The following is a 20,612-nucleotide window of genomic DNA, read 5'->3' as shown; positions in this document are numbered from 1 at the left end:
TGTACAGGAGAAGTCTGGTGTAAGAGACCCATTGCTAGATATAAAACTCTGTCCCTAGATATTTTGTCCACTACTGTAGTTCACATTAAAAAGAAAGAGAAACTTCACCACACTGCAGTTAGGTTATTACCATGTATAGGGATGATGTGGTTTCCTTAGTTAAGAGTGGTTTACAGTCTGTTAATCTATGAGACTATGCTCCTGTTCTTCCTCTGGCTTCAGTCCACAGCCAGGGATTTTCTCAGTGTTCTCAGGTTTATGGCTTCCTCCATTCCTATACTGCCTCTGGCCTTGCTTCATATGAGAAAACTTCAGTGGTATCTCAAGTCAGTGGACTTCCTAGTTCCCTTCCTTCCCTGCAAGCTCGAGCTTCATTGGTGGATTCATCAGCTCTCTCTCAACCTAGGGCTTCCTTTCTGACCTCTAGTCCCATTTCAGGGACTCTTATGGAATGCCTCGGATAGGGGTTGGGGAGCTTCTTTCGGTTTTCTCAAGGTCCAGGGTCTCTGGCCTCCTCATCAGAGGTCAGATCACATTAACATCAAGGAGATGAGAGCCCTCCCTTTAGCTTTTCAGGCTTTTAATTCCCTCTTTCTTCCTGGGCTCCTCAAAATGTTCACAGACAATACCACATTGATGTGGTATGTCATAAAGCAAGGGTAGCCACGGTCCTACCTTCTTTGCAGGATCACTCTTCGGGTCTGGGATCTAGCTATGTAGTATCAAGTGTCTCTTCAGGCTGTCTGCATTCCTTCAGAGCAAAATGTAGTGGCAGACTCTTTGAGCAGGTCTGTCATACAGGCGCAGAAATGGATGCTTCACAGAGATGTGTTTCCAGACATTGCCCATTCGTGGAGTATTACTCAAGTAGATCGTTTTGCCTCCCTTCTGAACATAAAATTTCCTCTCCTCTGTCCCACAGTCTCAGGTCCTCTAGCTTGGAAGGTAGTAGCCCTATCTTTTCCTTGGAAGGGGATGTTTTTCTATTATTTTGCTTCTATTCCTCGGATTCTGAGGGTTCTGCACAGGATCAGGCAAGACTCCCCTAAAATCTTGTTGGTGACTCCCTTTTGGCCCAGACAGCATTGGTTCCCCCTTCTTTTTCACCTGGCCAGGGAAAATTACCACAAGTAACCTCACCAGGTGGACCTCCTCTCACAAGACAGAGGTCTGTTATCCATCCATACTTGTTTTCTCTTCATCTGACCCTGTGGGTGATGGGGCTTTTTTTTAAACAAGAAACATATTTTTATTAAATTATTACATATAAAAACAAACCCAACTGCAGCAACCAAACAAAACTGTAAAATTCCCCAAAGCAGGCAGAAGACAGCTCGATATGCAGCTAAATCCAAAAACTTGATGAACCAGCAAGTAATCGTACCAAAAAACTTTATTGCAGAGAAAGAAAGTTAGCGCTTTCATGGTAATACCATACCGCTTCTTCAGACAAACATGAATGGGGACAGAATAATTTATATGCAAATGACGTAATCTCAAACAGTTTAACAGCCAGTAGAATGAACATTCATGCAGCCACATTCTCAGCTTAAAGGCATATAAAGTAGATAATATTTGCTAGCATAAAATCTGATGACAGGAAATTCAGTAATAAAGTAATCAAATAGTTCCTTGGTAAGTAGACCTAGATTAAAGCATTCAAGTAAACAATTATCTATTCTATTCTTCATCACACTCACAATATCAGTTTCCACACTAATATATGTATTAGTATCAGACAACATCTGATTCATCATATCATAATAATATCCAGAATCTAAAATCACTACACAGCCACCTTTGTCTGTCGGGTGGATAGCTATATTTTCATTCTGAATCAAATAATTCAAGGCTTGTTGTTCATATCTAGTCAGATTATTACGGGACCATGTGTATTGCATGAAGAAGCAATATGATTTTAGTGCCTTAGCGAAACATGTTTTGTCTACTGGCCCTGAACACAACTTTGTCTTACAGGTATTATGTGTGATCAGCCCAGGTGTGCGAGGTGGTGATATAGTGACTCGTACTGAGGTGGCTGAGTTAGAGTGGATCCTGAGGTTGGGGGCACATTTAACTATAGGGTTGAATGATCATGTCCCCATTAAGCCTGTATTAAGGAATAAACGGCTGTAGGGTGTTTATTGTTGTTTGTTTATATATTTATGACTATCTTTCATGTTTTATTTATTTGTGCTAATGTTTTTATTATTATTTTTTATCAGATTTTATGCTAGCAAATATTATCTACTTTGTATGCCTTTAAGCTGAGAATGTGGCTGCATGAATGTTCATTCTATTGGCTTTAAGCTGTTTGAGATTATGTAATTTGCATACAAGTTATTCTGTCCCCATTCATGTTTGTCTGAAGAAGCGGTATGGTATTACCGTGAAAGTGCTAACTTTCTTTCTCTGCAATAAAGTTTTTTGATATGATTACTTGCTGGTTCATAAAGTTTTTGGATTTAGCTGCATATCGAGCTGTCTTCTGCCTGCTTTGGGGAATTTTACAAATTATTACATATGGCATAGACAGTCATACATTTATATAAATGAAAACAAACCATACTGACATCATTTTAATTACAAACATTGTAACATCATTTATAATCTAGCCAGTCATTGTCTGTCAAACATTACATAGCTCATTTCATATCCTACCTTCTTTTAAACCTTGTTCCTCCTCCGCATGTATTATTCCCACAGTTCCCATTTTTTTATGTAATTTGCCCCTACCCATTTCTAAAGATCCCAATTCCAGTTGTTTTCTCTCTGTTACAGTGCTCATTACTTTTAGTACAGTTGGTTTAGACATTGATTTCCATTTTCTAGTAAGAGTTTTTTGGCAGCCACCATAATTAGATTCAGTGAGCCCTTACTATGGGTATGCAATTCCGATTCTGTATCAAAGCTCAAAAAATCATTTTGTTAGTTATACCCGGGTGATAGGGTTTTGATCCCTTTTAGGCAGCTCTTTTCTAAGGGCATACTTTGGGGTCTGCAGGAGGCCAGGAAGCCCACTACCAGAAAATTGTATTTGCCAAATGGAAGAGATTTTCTGTCTGTTGCCTGTCTCATAGCCAGGATCCTATTTCAGTGGGTATTCTTCTGGTTCTCTCTAATTTGTGTGATTTGCTCCATGCTGGGTTGGCATTATTCTTCATTTAAAGCTTACCTCTCAGCAGTTTCTGTTTGTCTGCCCTTGACTCCTCCTGTGGCCTGTAGGTTTGAGGTCAAGCAATTTTTCAGACATCCTCTGTATAGGGCCTCCCAGGAAGTCTATCCTGTCTTCCTGGGACCACAGGTTTGTTCTTGAAAAATTATTTCAGGCTCCCTTTTAGCCTGCTGCTTCAGCTTCCTTACAACATTGTACTTGGAAGACTGTTGTTCTTTTGACCCTTACTTCAGCTAACAGAGTATCTGAGCTTCAGGCTCTTAGGGCTGTTCCTCCCTTTTTAGTTTTCCACAGGGATAGAGTATCTTTTTGTACTCATCCCTCTCTTAAGCCCAAGGTGGTCAATGAGTTGTTTCTTAATCAGTCTATTAATTTGTCTTCCTTTTTTCCTTCTCCACAGTCTGCTAGAGAGAAAGTTATCCACACCTTGGATTTACATAGGCAGCTCAGATATTATTTGGATAAGACTAAGGCTGTTCGTAAATCTGAACAGCTTTTTGTTTCCTTTCATCCCAGATTTTTGGGTGTGGCAGTTAAATTATCTCTTCCTGGATTTCTAAGGCCATTTCTTTGTTATTCCTTTCATGGTAAATGTCTTTCCTCTTCTGTAAAGTCTTATTCTATCAAACCAGCTTGACTCCTGACACCCTCCCTCCTGCACCCAGAAAACCAGACCGGTATTACAGAGTCCCTGACTCTCACAATTTTTTTTTTTTAAAAATCCTATTGCTGACCCTGAGGTAATTTCTCAAGGGCCTTAAGGAATTAAAGCAACCTCTGCTAAGAATCCCACCCCTCAGATAGGGATTCTCAAGCACTAGACAGATGGGGTAAAAAAGTATACACTTCAGCTGCTCTTGCTATCAGAGCACTAAATTGTCAGTTCCATATTTTAAAATTTCATACAAAACTCCTGAAACAAAAAATGTCTTCCTTTCCTGCTTGTGCAGAATCTAAAGAGTTACAAGAGTTAATGCATTCTGCAAGTCAAGTAACTAAACACACCTTGCACTGTGGTTTTGATGCCCTAGAAGCTTCTTGCAGGGCAGCAGTCACCGGTTCTTTCCTTAGAAGTCATGCATGGCTTAAGGAACAGCCATTGCCAGACCATGTTAAATCTAAATTATTGTATGCCCCCTTGCACAAAGACAACGTATTTGGCACCAAGACAGAAGAGGTCTTAAAAAGGATGGAAGAAAAAGCAAAATCTATGCAGACAGTTAAGGATTTCTTACAAGTCCAGCCATCCAGGTTCAGCAGGTGTTGTCCCTCCAAACACTGGTCCTTTCCTGCTCCCACCAGGTCAGTTCTGCCCAGACCCCGGGGAACCAGACCCCACAGACAGCAGCCACAGGGAATGCAGAGATCTAAGCAGTGGACTACCTCCACTTCAAAACCAGGGAGTTCTAAACTACCTCCTTATGGTAAGAACTCACAATGACCCTCCCTTTGCCCACCCCCACTTACCCCTAGGAGGAAAACTCTCCTTTCATGCAAACACCTGGGCCACCATTACCAAGGACTGCTAGGTTCTCAACATAGTATCCCAAGGATACATATTTTCTTTCCACACTCTTCCAACTCCAAAAGGGTTCCCAGGTCTACCTTTAAACCAGTGGGCAGTGACACAAAAGCAAGTCCTTTCCCTGCTCTTCATGAGGGCAGTAGAGCACGTTCCTGCAGAACAGAAAGGCCAAGGTTTGTACTCCAGACTTTTTCTGGTACCCAGGAAAGAAGGCACCTGGTGCCCCATCCTCAATATATCCATTCTAAACGCCTTCCTGGTGATCCCAAAATTCAAAATGCTCACCCTCCAGCAGCTGCTACCCATGCTGTCCAAGGATGCTTGGCTAGCCACCCTAGACCTAAAGGAGGCCTTACCTCTACATTCCTATCAGGGAATCATGCAGGAAATATCTCCATTTCTGGGCAGAATCTCAGCACTTTCAGTTCTCTGTGCTTCCCTTTGGCTTATCTGCTGCTCCCAGAGTTTTCACAGAATGTCTGGCTCTGGCCATTGCCTTTTGCAGACAAAGGAATATCCAGATTTACCCATACTTAGATGAATGCCTAATTCAGGCAGACAGCCAGGAAAAAGCTGCTCAAGCACCTAGCCTTTGTAAAGTCCCTACTAACCTCCCTAGGATACACAGTCAACGAAAAGAAATCCAAACAGGTACCACCCAAAGGATTATATTCCTGAGAGCAAGCCTGGACACAGCTTCCCAGATGGCATTCCTTACACCAGAAAAGCAAACCTTCCTGACAGCCTCCTTCTCTCAACTAGCCACCAGACCCCAACTATCTGCAAGGAAAATCCTGCAAGCTCTCAGGTTCATGGCATCTTGCATTCTACTCCTTCCATATGCCAGACTGCATATGAGGAAACTTCAGTGGTACCTAAAAAGCCTTTGGTGTCAACACTCTAGACTCTTATACCTATAATACCTTGCCTCAGAAATGACCTTCTTTGGTGGGCAACAGCATGCTCCCTCAACAAAGGACTACCTTTCTCATCACCTCACGCTGCCCAGACCCTCACCACAGGCACATCAGATTATGCCTGAGGTGCACACCTGGGCGGCAGGTGCATACAGGGCCAATGGAGCCCACAGCAAATCCATTTGCACATCAACCAAAAAGAGATGATAGCTGTCCAGCATGCCTTGATAGCTTTCAAACCCCTTCTCTCCCCAGGGGCTCTTCTGATCAAAGCAGACAACACAAGTGTGATGTGGTATATCAACAAGCAGGGAGGGACTCGGTCCTACCCTCTTTGCAGGCTGGCCGTGACCGTTTGGCACATAGCCTGTGCCGTGCAACTCCACCTATTAGCAGAATTCCCACCGTGCTCTCTCAACTCTCTGATGGACCACTTAAGCAGAAATCTTCTGGACCCACACGAGTGTCAGCTCAACAGAAGAACCTTCACCCTAATAACTCAGAAATGGGGCATCCCGAAGGTAGACCTCTTGCCTCCCACACCAACCACCAGCTCAGCAAGATGTTCTTCGTGTTTCACTGTTGCAGTCATCACACTTGGGTTATCTGCCTGCAGGTAGACCTCAATCGGCCCAAATACCAGAGTCTTGGGATTTCTGCATCAGATGCTGTTGCTTCTTCCATGACGTCAGGTCATCAGGGGTATAAAACATGCAGCCGACGCCATTACATTAGCTTTTCTTGCCACGCCGGTGCCCGAAGCAGAAGCAGTTCACAAGTGCCGGTCGGCCGCTACCTGAAATTTTCGTTTTTCGAGTTTCAAACCTGAAGTCTTCTAAAGCTAAGTACCCCGTTGGGGATCCTTTTTTTTTTGCTCTTACCGATGTCAGAAAAAGTTAACAATTGTCTTGCCTGTGGAAAGCAAATACCTCACAGAGATTTTCATTCTTACAGCTTCATCTGTTTAGGCCCAGACCACGACGTTCCTCTCTGTCGGTTTTGTGCCTTGTTCAAGACCCAAACTATTCGTCGTCGGGCTATCTTTGTCACTAAATTCTTTCGCTCTCATTCTCCGTATTCTAAAATGGCTTCGTTAAGCCATCCAACTACCGATCTTCTGAAAAAACGTAAGGATAAAGACAGAGACAGACTGCATAGGTCCACAACTGCTGACGACACTTCCATTAAGCTAGTTGCCAGTCGGACGGTACTCATTGAGGCGCATTCGCAGCCCCTGATACCCACTTCTACAGATTTGCAGGCCTCTACTGAGACCCATTTGGAGTCCGGTGTGCTGCAAGATGCTTCTTCGACTATGGAGACTATGGAACCTGCAGATGTCCCTACCTTAGATGGGTCTAGAGCCGCTGTGCAGGCACCGGCTTCTGAGGTTGTATTCAGACCTTCTGATGTTCGTATTAAACAGACTATTTGTTTTTGACTAAAACTATCGAATTTCTCAGGCCCAGAGTTTGCACTACGCCTAGGAAACCGACCACCAAAGCGCATTTTCAAGTTCCCATGCCTCAGAAACAAATGCTCAGAATGGCTGAAGACGTTATTACTTTAATTAGGGGAAGCTAGCCTCCCCCCTCTAAAAGACAAATAATTGATTTTCCTTCTGATTCTACAGACCGTGAGTCCGATGACTCAGACCCCTCTGATTACCAGGACATACCCTTATCCACCTATGAGGATTCAGATGCAAAGGATTCCATTCCGTCTGCCTCCCCTCCAGAGGACTTTTCTTTCGGCGAAACTTTGCATACCCTAAGAGAGCATTTCTGCTGGGAATGCCAGGACTACCCTCAGTCCAAAAAGAAACTCTGGGAATTTTTTAGACTTGCCTCAGCACAGACCTCTAGCTATACCCCCTGTCCTGGATATTGTTGATGATGTCTTCATGGAATCAAGTCTTACCCCTGATACTTTACATCCAGCCCCTAGAAAGCCTGAGAGGTACTACAGAGTACCTGGCTCTCACAAATTTATTTTTAAAAATCCTACTGCAGACCCAGAGACATTTCCCAGGGACCTAAAGGTATTAAGGCTACTGCAGCCAAAAACCCTACTGCTTCAGACAGGGATTCTAGGGCTTTAGACAGATGGGATAAGAATGTATATACTTCTGCAACTCTTGCCATCAGGGCTTTAAATTGCCAGTTTCACATGTTGAAGTATCAGCAGCATATTATGGAACTAATTAAACAAAAAATGTTGTTGACCCCTGATTGTGCAGAAAATAAAGTTTTACAGGAGTTAATGCATTCTGCAAACCAAGTTGGTAAAGATACTTTTCAGTGTGGTTTTGATGCCTTAGAAGCATCTTGCAGGGCTGCTGTCGCTGGGTCTGTCCTGAGAAAGCATGCTTGGCTGAAGGAACAAATCTTGCCAGAACATGTCGAAGCCAAATTACTAGATGCCCCATTCAACCAAGAATATTTGTTTGGCACAAAAGCAGAAGCTGTTCTTAAAAAGATGGAGGAAAAAGCTAAATCTATGCAAACTGTTAAAGATTTCTTACAGGTACAGCCACCTAGATTCAGTAGGCATTGGCCTTCAAAAACCGGTCTTTTCCAGTCCCTCCCAGGTCTTCTCAGTCCAAACCCATGAGCAACAGATCACAAGACTACAGTCTCAGGGTATGCACAGATTTAAACAATGGAGTGCTCCCACCTCAAAAACAGGGAGTGGTAAACCACCCTCTTATGGAAAAAGTTTACAATGACTTGTCCTTCATCCTCTCGAAAGTACTACTCAAGATCAAACAGGACAGGCCAAGGACAATCATTATTGCAACAGACTGGCCACGCCAGCACTGGTACCCACTTTTATGCAGTCTGACAACAGTGCCACCCTGGCACCTGCATCAGACCCCCTCTCTGCTGTCCCAGCAGGAGGGCCAGATTTTGCATCCTCAGCTGAATACCCTGAACGTAGCAGCCTGGCTTATTCCCTGAATACATCACCAGCAATCCTCAGCAAACAGGTGATGAGGCCAGCAGACCTAATACTAGGAAATCCTGTTCAGAAAAGTGGAAAAGATACTGTTCTTGGAGCCAGTTTCAGTTAAAGGACACAGCCATGCCCACCGTACCTCAAATCCTAGATTATCTAGCAGAGCTGCTCCACAAAGGCCTGTCCTTCTCATCACTTAAGATTCATGCCTCTGCCATCTCTCAGCTCATTACAGTACTGAGCCACCCCTCTTCTCTCACCCTCTGGTCAAACAGTTCCTGAGTGGAGCTAACAATTTAAGTCCCCCCCAGGAGAGGTCCCACTCCTGCGTGGGACCTTAACTTTGTACTAGAGTAGCTCACGCTTCCCCCTTTTGAGCCTGCTGCTACAGCAGAGTTAAAATTCCTCTCTTGGAAAACAGCCTTACTTCTAGCCATCACTTCAGCAAGAAGAGTGTCTGAGTTACAGGCCCTTATGGCTGTGGAACCCTTCATTATCTTCATGCGGACAAGGTTTCCCTCAGGACTAACCCATCATTTATGCCCAAGGTGGTATCCAGTGTGGCTTTCAACCAATCCATCCATTTACCAACCTTTTTTCCTAATCCTCAGAGTAAAGGGAAAAGGATCCTGCACTCCTTGGACATGCACAGACAGCTTAGGTTCTACCTTGACAAGACTAAACCTTTCAGAAAATCTGACCAGCTGCTAGTCAGCTTTGCTACAGGGGCAGAGGGCAAGGCCATTTCAAAGCAAACCATCTCCAAATGGATAGCACACTGCATCCATTTCTGCTACAAACACCATGGAAAAACCTACCCCACATGGGATCAGGACCTATTCCACTAGAGCTGCCTCAGCCTCTACAGCATTTCTCAGAGGAGTCCCTACCAGGGATATCCTGGAAGCTGCAACCTGGAGTTCAGTACACACCTTCGCCAAGCATTACCATTTACCTATCTTTTCTAAATCCAGAGCTGGATTTGCTACAGCAGTATTACAAGGCCTGCTAGCCAGCCCTAACATCTTGACTGCCTCCACCCTTCCTCAGCTTTGGGAATCAACCCAAGTGTGATGACTGCAACAGTGAAACATGAAGAACATAGTACAGTTGTGTACACTTACCATAAATGTAGATGTTCAAGTGTATTCACTGTTGCAGTCCTGGTTACCCTCCTTCCAGCCCCCTGACTTCTCTATGCTTTCTAAAATTACTTTTTTTGGCCATGTCTTATGGATGTGGTATTTACTTTTTACTGGAGATGATCCACACCATGTAATTGCTACCTATTATGGGGGCACCTGACATCTGGGGCAAGAAAAACTGATGTAATGGCATTGGCTGCATGTTTTATACCCCAACAACCTGACATTATGGAAGAAGTGACAGCATCCAACGCAGAAATCCCAAGACTCTGGTATTCAGGCTGGCTGAGGGCTACCTGCAGGCAGATAATCCAAGTGTGATGACTGCAGCAGTGAATGCACTCGAACATCTACATTTATGGTAAATGCACACAGCTGTACTTTCTGCACCAAGGTGCATCACTGCATGTCTGGGAAAGTGGATGCCCTGTCCTTCCCCTGGGTCAATCTATCGGTCTATGCCTTAACTCCACTACCTTTCATCCCCAGGGTACTGCTCACAATAAAGGAGAAAAAACCAAGGACAATTCTTATAGTTCCAGACTGGCCTCGCCAGCACTGATACCCCTTGCTGCGCAGTCTGTCCCCTCTGCCACCTTGGCATCTACCTCAGATTCCAAACCTCCTGACTCACAGGAAGGGGAATTCATGCATCCCCAATTGCAGACACTCAGTGTGGCAGCTTGGTTTATTCTCTAACCCCATCTGCCAAACTCAGCAAACAGGTTCTAGATGTTGTACATGAGGCCAGATGCCCTAGCACTAGGAAGTCTTATGCTGACAAATGGAAAAGATTCTGCACCTGGATTCAGGCTAAGGGAGCCAATACAGCACAGCCCTCCCTCCCTCTCATCTTGGATTACTTGGCTGACCTGCTACACAGTGGACTCTTCTTTTCCTCTATTAAAATTCATGTATCTGCTATCTCTGCTCATTTTCCCACTGAGCAGCCCCTTTTCTCACACCCACTGATCAAACAGTTCCTAAGGGGGGGCTAACAACTTGAGGCCAACTAGAAGAGCACCAACCCTAGCTTGGTACCTTAATTTTGTGTTGGAAAAGCTCCCCCTCCCCCTTCAAACCTGCCTATTCAGCAGAGCTAAAATTTCTCTCCTGGAAGACCGCCTTCCTTCTGGCCATCACTTCAGCCAGTAGGATCTCCGAGCTGCAAGCACTCATGGATGTGGAACCCTTCATCATCTTCCATGCTGACAGGTTATCCCTCAGGACTAACCCATCCTTCATGCCCAAGGTGGTGTCCAGTGTGGTTCTAAACCAGTCCATTCATTTGCCCACCTTTTTCCCTAACCCACAGAACAAAGGGGAAAGGATACTGCACTATCTAGCTGTGCACAGACAGCTCAGATTCTATCTAGACAGGGCTAAATCCTTCAGAAAGTCTGATCAATTGCTGGCTAGCTTTGCTGCAGGGGCAGAGGGCAAAGCTATATCCAAACAATCAATCTCCAAATGGATAGCACACTGCACCCATTTCTGCTATAAACAGCATGAAAAGCCCCCCCCCCCCCCAAGGGGGTCAGGACTCACTCCACCAGAACAGCCTCCTCCTCTGCAGCTTTCCTCAGAGGAGTCCCCACCAGTGACATCTGAAGGCTGTCACCTGGACATCTGTTCACACCTTCACCAAACATTACCACCTGCCTATCTTCTCCAAATCCAGGGCAGGGATTGCCTCTGCAGTCTTGCAAGGCATCCTAGCCAGCCCTTAGTTTCCTTGACTGCCTCTACCCTTTTTCCTCAGCTTTGGGAATCAATCAAAATGTGATGACTGTAATAGTGAAATACGAAGACCATAGTATAGTTGTGCACGCTTACCATAAATGTAGATGTTCGAGTGTATTCACTGTTGCAGTCCTGGTTTCCCTCCCTCCTTTCCCCTCTTCTTTCTTCTCTTTCCTTACAAGGGACATATTGGTATTTACTTTCTACTGGTGGGGTTCTTCCACCAGAACCGGCTCCCACTTGGGGGCTCCTGACAGGTTAGGGCAAGAAAAACTGAGGTAATGGCATCGGCTGCCTTTCTTTGTACTATTGATGACCTGACATCAGTCCTGAAGCAACAGCAACCGACACAGAAATACTAAGCCTCTGGTATTCGGGCCGGCCAAGGGCTACACTGGCAGGGATAACCCAAATGTGATGACTGCAACAGTGAATACACATGAACATCTACATTCATGGTAAGTGTACACAACTGTACTTTCCTCCACCACAAAAAGAAAGGATTTTACTCCAGAATCTTTTTGATACTTAAAAGGGAGCTATTGTGGAGACCAGTGTTATGATTTGTCTCGTCTAAATTCCTTTCTAAAAGCAGTTGAATTCATAATACTAACCTGCAGATGGCCCTACTCCTCCTTATGGACTACTGTTTCATTATGACTTGAAATTTGATCATCACCACATTCCAGTTGCTCCCTACTTCAACTTGAAGCTACAAAAGTCCTGTCTTACACCATAATAAAGAATTGTCTTCCCTGAGTGTATGATAGACACAGGAAAATAATGGCTTTTCTACCAGTAGGCAAAGTTCTGAATTTTTAGAACATTTTCAGAGATTTCTCTTCAAGCATCTGCCACAACTAGAGTGTTTCTCAAAATTCTAGGTCTCAAGGGGCATCAGTGATCCTCATGATACCACTGGCCAGATGCTGTATGAAAAGATTGTTGGACCCAGCAACTGCATCTCTTAGAGTTCCAGGTACCAGTGCTGGAATTTGTGAAATGTGAGTTACAGTGGTAGAGAGATCAGATGTCTCCCAATCCATGCCTTCCCCTGTCCGTCTAGACCACAGTTCTATCGCTCCAGATGGACTTGTCAGATTTTGCGTGGAGAGCAGTGTCCAGGGGAGTTAAAGTAGAAGGTGAATGGGCTCCTCTGAATGCAGTAAAACACATAAACATCAAAGAAATGTTAGCATTGATTCAGACCTTAAAGGTTCTTCATCACGTATAGGTTCATAGGTGTTTACTAGGCTAACGACCACAAGGACCTTTTTAAGCCTAACCATGCATCCCAGGTCTTTGACTAGTTCTGATACCATTGATAAGTACTTGGTTTCCAGGTCCTCTTTTAGTGATCACAGACAGCACCACAGTCATGTGGTACCTGCACAGACAAGGGAGTACAAGGTCATACTCTCTTTGTTAGTTGGCATTGATGGCTGGGAGCTAACCTTACAGCATTCTCCAATGCTTCAGGCTTCCTAAATCCCTTCAGAGAAAAACATGGTACTAGAGAGACTAAGTTGATCTTAGATGGACCGTCATGATTGGAAACTCAGGACAGAGGTCTTCCAGGATTTGGTGCAGATGTGAGGAACACCCAAACAGTTCTCTTCACCTCCTTTCAAAACGGGTGGAAAAATGACATCCTTGCAGCCATGCTTGGAGGACAGACACATCCACGTTCCCTTGACTGGTAATGTTCCTTTATCCATTTCTCCCTTTTCCTCTGCTACACAAGGTACTTCTGAAGATACAGAAAAAATTGCCAAATGACATTGTGATAACCCCTTTTGGACCAGGCAAAGTTGGTTCTCCCTTTTAATGGAATTGGCGAAGCGCAATTACCACAAGCTTCCTCACACTCTGGATATACTTGCACAGTGGCTTGTGCAACTGGTGCACCCAAACTTAGAACCATCTAGGCTATGAGTTGCAATTACTGTGTCTTGATACCTTTCAGGCACTTGTTCTATGAGGACTGAAGGAGACAAGAAAACCATCTTATATTTACAAATGGAAGAGGTTTTCTAGAGGATGACTAACTGATAACAGAGGGACTGGTATGGTGTCTGTCCTTCTGGTGTTGAAATATTTGTGTGAACTACTCAACAATGGTTTATCTTATGCATCTATCAAGGTGCATCTTATGGCCGTTTCAGGTTGTCTGCCTATATAGCCCCCCCCTTTCATTTCTTTTTTGTGATCAAACAGTTTATGAAAGGAGTGTTGCACTTAAGACCCATTTGAAAGCAAATTCATCCTCCCTGGGATCTCAACTTTTTTTTTTTTTTTTGGAAAAATTGAATATCCACAAGTCAAGCTCCACTCGAGTAACCTGTACGCGAGACCTCATCCTGGTCTGTGACATCAATAGGACTTGTTGGCTGGACAGATTTGTGTCCCAGAGACTCCTCCTTTTGTGGAATAGACTAAACTGGATGGGGAGCAGAAAATACACCCCTTGGATTCCACCTGTGTCCCTGCTGGACAGTGACAGTGTGCTGACTTGTTGGAACATGGGCTAAATTCTTGGCTAGGCTTGCAAGGGCCTCAAGGTCAATAGTCTAGTAACTTCCTATGATCCTATGAAGTTATTTCCTTTTGAACCTGGCTTTGGGGCATTTTCTTTTGAATCTGACATTCAGGCTGATTTAAAGTTCATTACTTGCAATACTGTTTTGCTTATTGCTCTGACATTGCAAAGCGAGTCTCTGAGCTACAAGCTCTCATGGTGGGCCAACCTTATCTGCTTTTCCACATGGACAGGATTTTACACAGTAATTCATCTTTCTTGCTAAATGTTATTTCTGAATTTATCCTGAATCAAGCCATCAATTTCCCCATTTTCTTTCCAGAACCTAAAAACAAGTGAGAGAAGATTCTGCAGACTTTGTATGTGCACAGGCAGTTTTGGTATTACCGTGGCAGAGCCAAGCCCTTCAGGAAAGCTGAACAGCTATTTAATTCCTGTTTTGAGTCTAAGAAAGATCAACCTGTCTCTAAGCAAACAGTTATTCATTGGTTGTCTTCTGCTATTTGTTTTTGTTACTTCCACCATGGTAAATCTATTTCAATCAAAGTTAAGATACATTCCGCCAGAGCCTTATCCTCTTTGGTGGCATATTGGAAAGGAATAGACTCTAGAAGCATTCTAGAGACAGCAAGCTTGTCTTCTGTTCATATCTTTACAAAGCTACAAAGTGGATTCATTTTTAAGCTCTAAAGCAGGCTTATGAGGACCATTCTCTATGGGTTCCTGAATCCTTATCCTTCCTCCTCCCAGGTAGGGTAAGCTTTGGATCTACTCGTATGCCACTGAGGCAGTGTGAATGCAGAAGTCCTACTTACCTGTAACCGTAGATGTTTGAATTTCACACTGCCTCAGTGGCAGCACCCACCCACCATCCCTCTTATTTTATATATAGTTCAGTTGCATCCGATCTTATGTTGTTTGCTGGTGTTGGTTATTTGTTTCACTGTTTTTTTTTGGCTGCATATTCATTAGTTTCAGGAAGTTCTTGCTTTTAGCCCTGCTCAGCTGACTTCCTGTGACAGGGGTTATGCTTCCCCTGATGGGAGAGGCTTAGTTGATCCCCTGTCACAGGGTGGTAGAAGTGGGAATTTTGTGCTCTGGAAAGCTGCCTGTCTGTGTTTGTGCAGGCAGAGAATCCATATGCCACTGAGGCAGTCTGAAATTTGAACATCCTAAACTGTTGTCATATGTTTACATCCCCTCTACAAAACCACATTGATCTTTATCTGTTAAGTTTGGCAATACCTTTGGAATTCTATGCAACTTTGAACGAGATGTTAATTTTAATCCACACCTTAGAAATGTGGAAATGTATAAAATTTCAGCCCTCTCATTGTGCATTTTTGAGAATTCAGAAGAGTCAGTGCTAGAAGTGGTTCATGTGTGACACCCATCACAGCCCACAGCAGATATCTAGGATAAAACCCAGTAACTAGGGCAACTGCTAGCAAAGTTATGAGCCCAAAGAAAGGGAGTCCACTTTCCACCCACTATTTTACAGCAGGATACCTGAGGCCTTCTCTGATTCTGTCACTTTGGAGCAGGGGCCTTCTGTCTCTCTATCCACCTGCATAAAAATTACTGCAGGCAGGTGGATAAGGACAGTGATATCCAGGGGATGCAAGATCCTTTCTCAAATTCAGCTTATCCTCCTATCTTTGCTGTCAAGCAGTGTTCCTTCTCATCAAAAAGTGCCCACAAGAAGGGAGGTGCTGAGCCTCTTCACAAAAGGTACCAGCTAGGAGATCTCACTACAGATCAAAAAGGTTAGGATTTAATTCCAGGCTCTGTTTTGTACCATAAAAGGCCAAGAACTTTAGGCCAATGTTGGATGTTATGGCCTGAACACCATTATTTTCAAGGAATCCTTTCAGATAGCCATGATGCAATCAATTCTTCATTTCCTAACAGAAAGAGACTAAGTGTGATCTTTGGATTTCCAAGATACTTATATTCTCATCACGATTGTTAGGAATTCATGGAGGTATTTACATTTCCTCGAAGGAGCCAATCGTTATTAGTTCTCAGTGTTTCCACTTGGTTTCATCACAGCCATTGGGATCTTTACCAAATGCATGCCAATTGTACTTACTCACCACAGATCGCAGGCAGCCAGGATCTTCCCATGCCTGGACTGATAGCTCCTAGCAACTTCTTTGGGTCAGGCTTTTTCACCATGGATCCCTAATCAAAATGTTCATCTCCTTTGGGATTACATTGAACCTCTAGCTGATGCTTTTCCAGCTACTTATGTTCATCATATGCAGTTTAGATGCTGCTCATTCCTTGGCATGTCTTATTTATTTACTTGTTTACATTTGTTTACTGGGTAGTGTCCGACTGGGCTAGTAGCCCATTTTCAGAAGAGACCCAAGGAGAAAAGCTCTACAAACAGATACATAGATGTTCATAAAAAACTTACATTACATTATACAAATAGTGGAAAAACTAGATAAGAAATAATACATCATAGTAACAAAAAGTGAACATGTATACCACAGAAATCTTGATAACTGGGTGAAAATTTGAGACAGAAACAGTGAGCATGCCTAATGAAGAGATTTGAGCACAGTAGAGTTTGAATGGGTAACAAAGAGAAATATGAAGTACTGTCTTCCAGTGGATCAGATACTATCCTTTCAACTGTAAGTTTCTATTATACTAAATAAACTGCAATAAGATTTCTTCCTGTCTGTGCCTCAAAATCTTGTGACTAATGGTGTTGACCTTTCCAATACTACCCCATGCTACACTTCACATGAAAGTGCTGAAATGGTCACTTCGGGTCCAGTGATCTTGGATGTCTGTCCTTTTCTCACTCCAAGTTCTAATACCCAAAGCATGCAAGCATCTCTTCATTGGTGGATGGGGAGCACCAATCTTACAAAACTCATCAGCTACTACAATGGTTGTCAGTCACAATGGATGCATCTGCTAGAGTGTGGGAAGAAGTGCATTATATCAGGCAGGTGGTTCACAGTGTTTGGATGTCCCCTGACTCCATCCTGCACATCAGCATCCTAGAGATGAAGGTAGTTATTTAATCTTTTAGCCTTTCATGACTTCTTCAGTTTGTGAATGCAGTCCATTTGGACAATGTGGCAGTTTTTTGTAGATATACAAACAAATGGAAGCACAATGTATAGGTTCACGGGTATACACTTCATCTGTTCTGCTGTGAAGCCATAAGGATATAGGAATGGGCCATGCAATCTGTTTGCTTTCTGATGGTGAATGACATTCCAAGGATTGTGGACAACTTTTTGTGCTGTTATTGATGCCCTGTAAGTGGTTTCTCAGTGTTTTAGTATCTTGAAAGCTGTGCATGTAGGCAAGCTTTGCTGTGACCTCTTTGCAGCCCCAACCATTGTCAAGTGCAGCAATATTCTGATGATGATATTCATTCAAAAGGCTAAACTAAACAAGGCAAGGTCACTGTCATAGCTTTTCATTGGCCTTGGCAGAGTTGAGTTCCATTCTAATTCAAATTTAAATGTGTTTAGCTGCTTAAAACCTAAGTACCAGTACAGTGAAATCACAAATTCTTCTTTTTCTTTCGGCTTTTTCCTGGTTAGGGGTCGCCACAGCGGATCACCTGTCCGCTCATGATTGGCAGTGGAGTTTTACAGTGTCGAGTTGCCCGTCCGGCGCCCAACCTTCCACAGAAGGCACACACACACACAAACGCACTCACATCTAGGGCCAATTTAGAGTGTCCAATCCACCTGCAGCATGTCTTTGGGATGTGGGAGGAAACCAGAGCACCCGGAGGAAACCCACGCGACCACAGGGAGGACATACAGACTCCGCACAGAAGGCACCCCAGCCGAGGATCGAACCGGAGAGCCTCTTGCTGTGAGGCGACAATGCTAACCACTACACCACCGTGGCCGCCCTACAGTGAAATCACAACAAAATAAATAAATAAGGCACTAAATATGAGGTGCTGAAGACTAGTGTCTCACTCGTATATAGAAACTGAAATAAGTATGCTTTCTGGGATTGAAAAAGGAGAATATTGGGAAGTTCTCAACTACTCTTAAACAGTTCACCCTAGAGAAGTGAAGGAATGTTTGTCAGAAGAATTTACCTGAATATTTGAGACCTTCAGCAGTCCCAAAAAGAATGGTTGTGTAGAGAAAACCCTTACTGCTTGCTTTTTCCAGTTCCATTACTTCTTAGCAACCCCTTCTTTTCCTCTTGTTATTCAAATTATACCTTTGTCTCAGAAAGTGAGCAATTTGAAATAAATAGTGTAACTTGCTTCTATATATGGGCCACAGGCCAGTACTTGACTTTTCATTCCTATCCCATTTATTCTAGATTATCTGACACTTTTGATTTTAGGTTTAGTAATATGTCTGTCAAGGTCCTTCTAGTGGCAATTGCTAATTTCCATGCTAGGTTACGCATTTCTTCATTGACATCGTTTAAGGTTTGTGAAGCTTTTCTGATGGACGGTTTTCCTTCTCAAGCCTCTTGTACAGGATCTTATGCTATCTGTGATTTGTACGTTGTTAGACAAGCTGATCTTACCTCTTTTGGACTTGCAGCTTTAGCTGATTTGAAATATAAATTTTGGAAAGTGTTATTTGTTAACTCATTTACTTACCCGCAGTATCTCATAAATGTATGCTGTCTCTGTCAAGCCCTCTTATCCGGCCTTTCAGAAAGGTAGGTTCCCTGTCATTACTTATTCCATTTTCATACTTTAAAATGACCATAATGACCAATGTTAACCAGTCAGTTCACCTTCTGTGTTTTTTTCCTGGAATGTACATACGAGGGAGAATATATTCTCCACTTGATTAATGTGTAATTGTGAAAGGACAAAAGATATCTGGAAAAATAGCTAGATATCCATTCCCTTTCTTAAGAGGAAGTTTGGACAGAATTTCTAAGCTTACCATAGCCAGCTAGCTGTCTGATTCCATGCACTTTTGTCATAATAAATGTAATAAGCCTGATCATTTTATAATTAGTTTATAAGACTATAGTGGAATGAGCACTACTACTACAGCCTTTTTCTGAAGTAGCTATAATATTTGTGTGTTGCAGCTACTTTGTCTGCCGTCAAAACAGTAACAAAATACAGTAAACTGGTTGTGATATTTTTGTTCAGGGCTTCATATGGGGCCACTATAATACAGGGAATATTCCCATAGTGAAGTCCATTCATGTGGTTTACTTGGCTACCTTTGCTGTCAGGGCAGTGAACTACTTGGCTTATGTAACATGCTTCCAGAGGGATTTGACCAAGGAGCTATCCAAATCCCTCTCTGGGTCCCTATCTGAGGAGAACAAAGTCTTGTCAACACACAATTGGCCTCCCTTCAGTTCTTGCCAATGTGCCTTATTTAAAAAGATTCAGAGGGCACATCATGAGCAATAGGCACCAGCATAATTATTAGGTAGCATGCCTGGATACATGTTTGCAATTTTGCGGAACACTTTAAAACATCCTCTATCAATGCCTCCAATGATGGTTCCACCCTCTTAGATGTAAAGTGAAAGAAGTGCAGTCCAGAAGTGAGCAAGATGGCAAAACCTTGTCTGTCATGGAAATAAAGTTCTACCCCACAAGAGAATCTTTTCCAGAAATCAGAAGGGAAAAAATAAACTATTAATGTCTTTCCATTTCATTGTTGCAGTATTATTTACAATAGGGATCCCCTACCAAGGGTGGCGCAACATCTGGCCAGTATACTCAAAGCCTATAGGTTGCTAAGGGTATGCCGTATATTACATGTCTGCTCCTGGCATACAGCATAGGGAATAAAGGTGACATCAGATATACCATCCTGAGAACTTTTTTTCTCCAGTCTGAACACCGTCTTCGATCGTTGGTCTGAATGTTCATTTCATTTGCTGGTTCACCAAGCTATTGTCAGATAAGTGCCCCGATGGGGTTTTGTTCTTATCTGTTTTCCTTGTTTTTGTTGCTGTGGGGCTCATGTCATCCAGAAAGGGTAAATACCAGTGCAGGAGACAGATTTCCCCATAAAGACCTCCATGAGCAGTGTTTATTTTTGTCTAGGTGCTTCCCACGACCATGCATCCTGTTCTGTTTGCCAAACTTTTGTTCTGAAGACTCTGCATAGTTGGCTTTCCTCCTTGGCCATATATTTAGAAAATCAGCATCTTAAGCTTTTGGCAAAAGATGCTATGGAAGGAACTTGCCGCTCTGAGGTTCAGCTGTCTGTGAAGAAGGCCAAGAAAGCTAGGCTTGATTCTTCAGCTGTGCTGCCTCTGCCAGACATCTCTCTCAAGGCTAGTGAAAGCCCAGAAGATTGCCTGGCTTCCTGTGTTTCCTCTGCCACAGCCGCTTCTGAGGCTAGCATGGATTTGGCTTCATGCACGTCCCTGGAGGCCTTGCAGATGTCTGCTTCAGATGTTCAGGGGGAACCGCATCTGATTATTACCAAAGGGCCTAGGGATGTTCCTCAGGTGTTGGTTAGGGAGTGAGGTATCCACTATAGTTATAGAATGTCGTATTGGGTCTGAGCCTTCTAAGTTTCATAAGGTTGATGTCCCTTTAAAGAAGAAACACAAAAACAAACCTGTTTCCCCTGCTCTCAAGGACCCTCAGAGTGAATGGCAGAATTTCACT

The sequence above is a fragment of the Protopterus annectens genome, chromosome 6.part1 (genome assembly GCF_019279795.1).
Source record: "Protopterus annectens isolate FY-2018-M chromosome 6.part1, PAN1.0, whole genome shotgun sequence".
NCBI lineage: Eukaryota > Metazoa > Chordata > Ceratodontiformes > Protopteridae > Protopterus > Protopterus annectens.
This window is presented reverse-complemented; position numbering follows the sequence as displayed.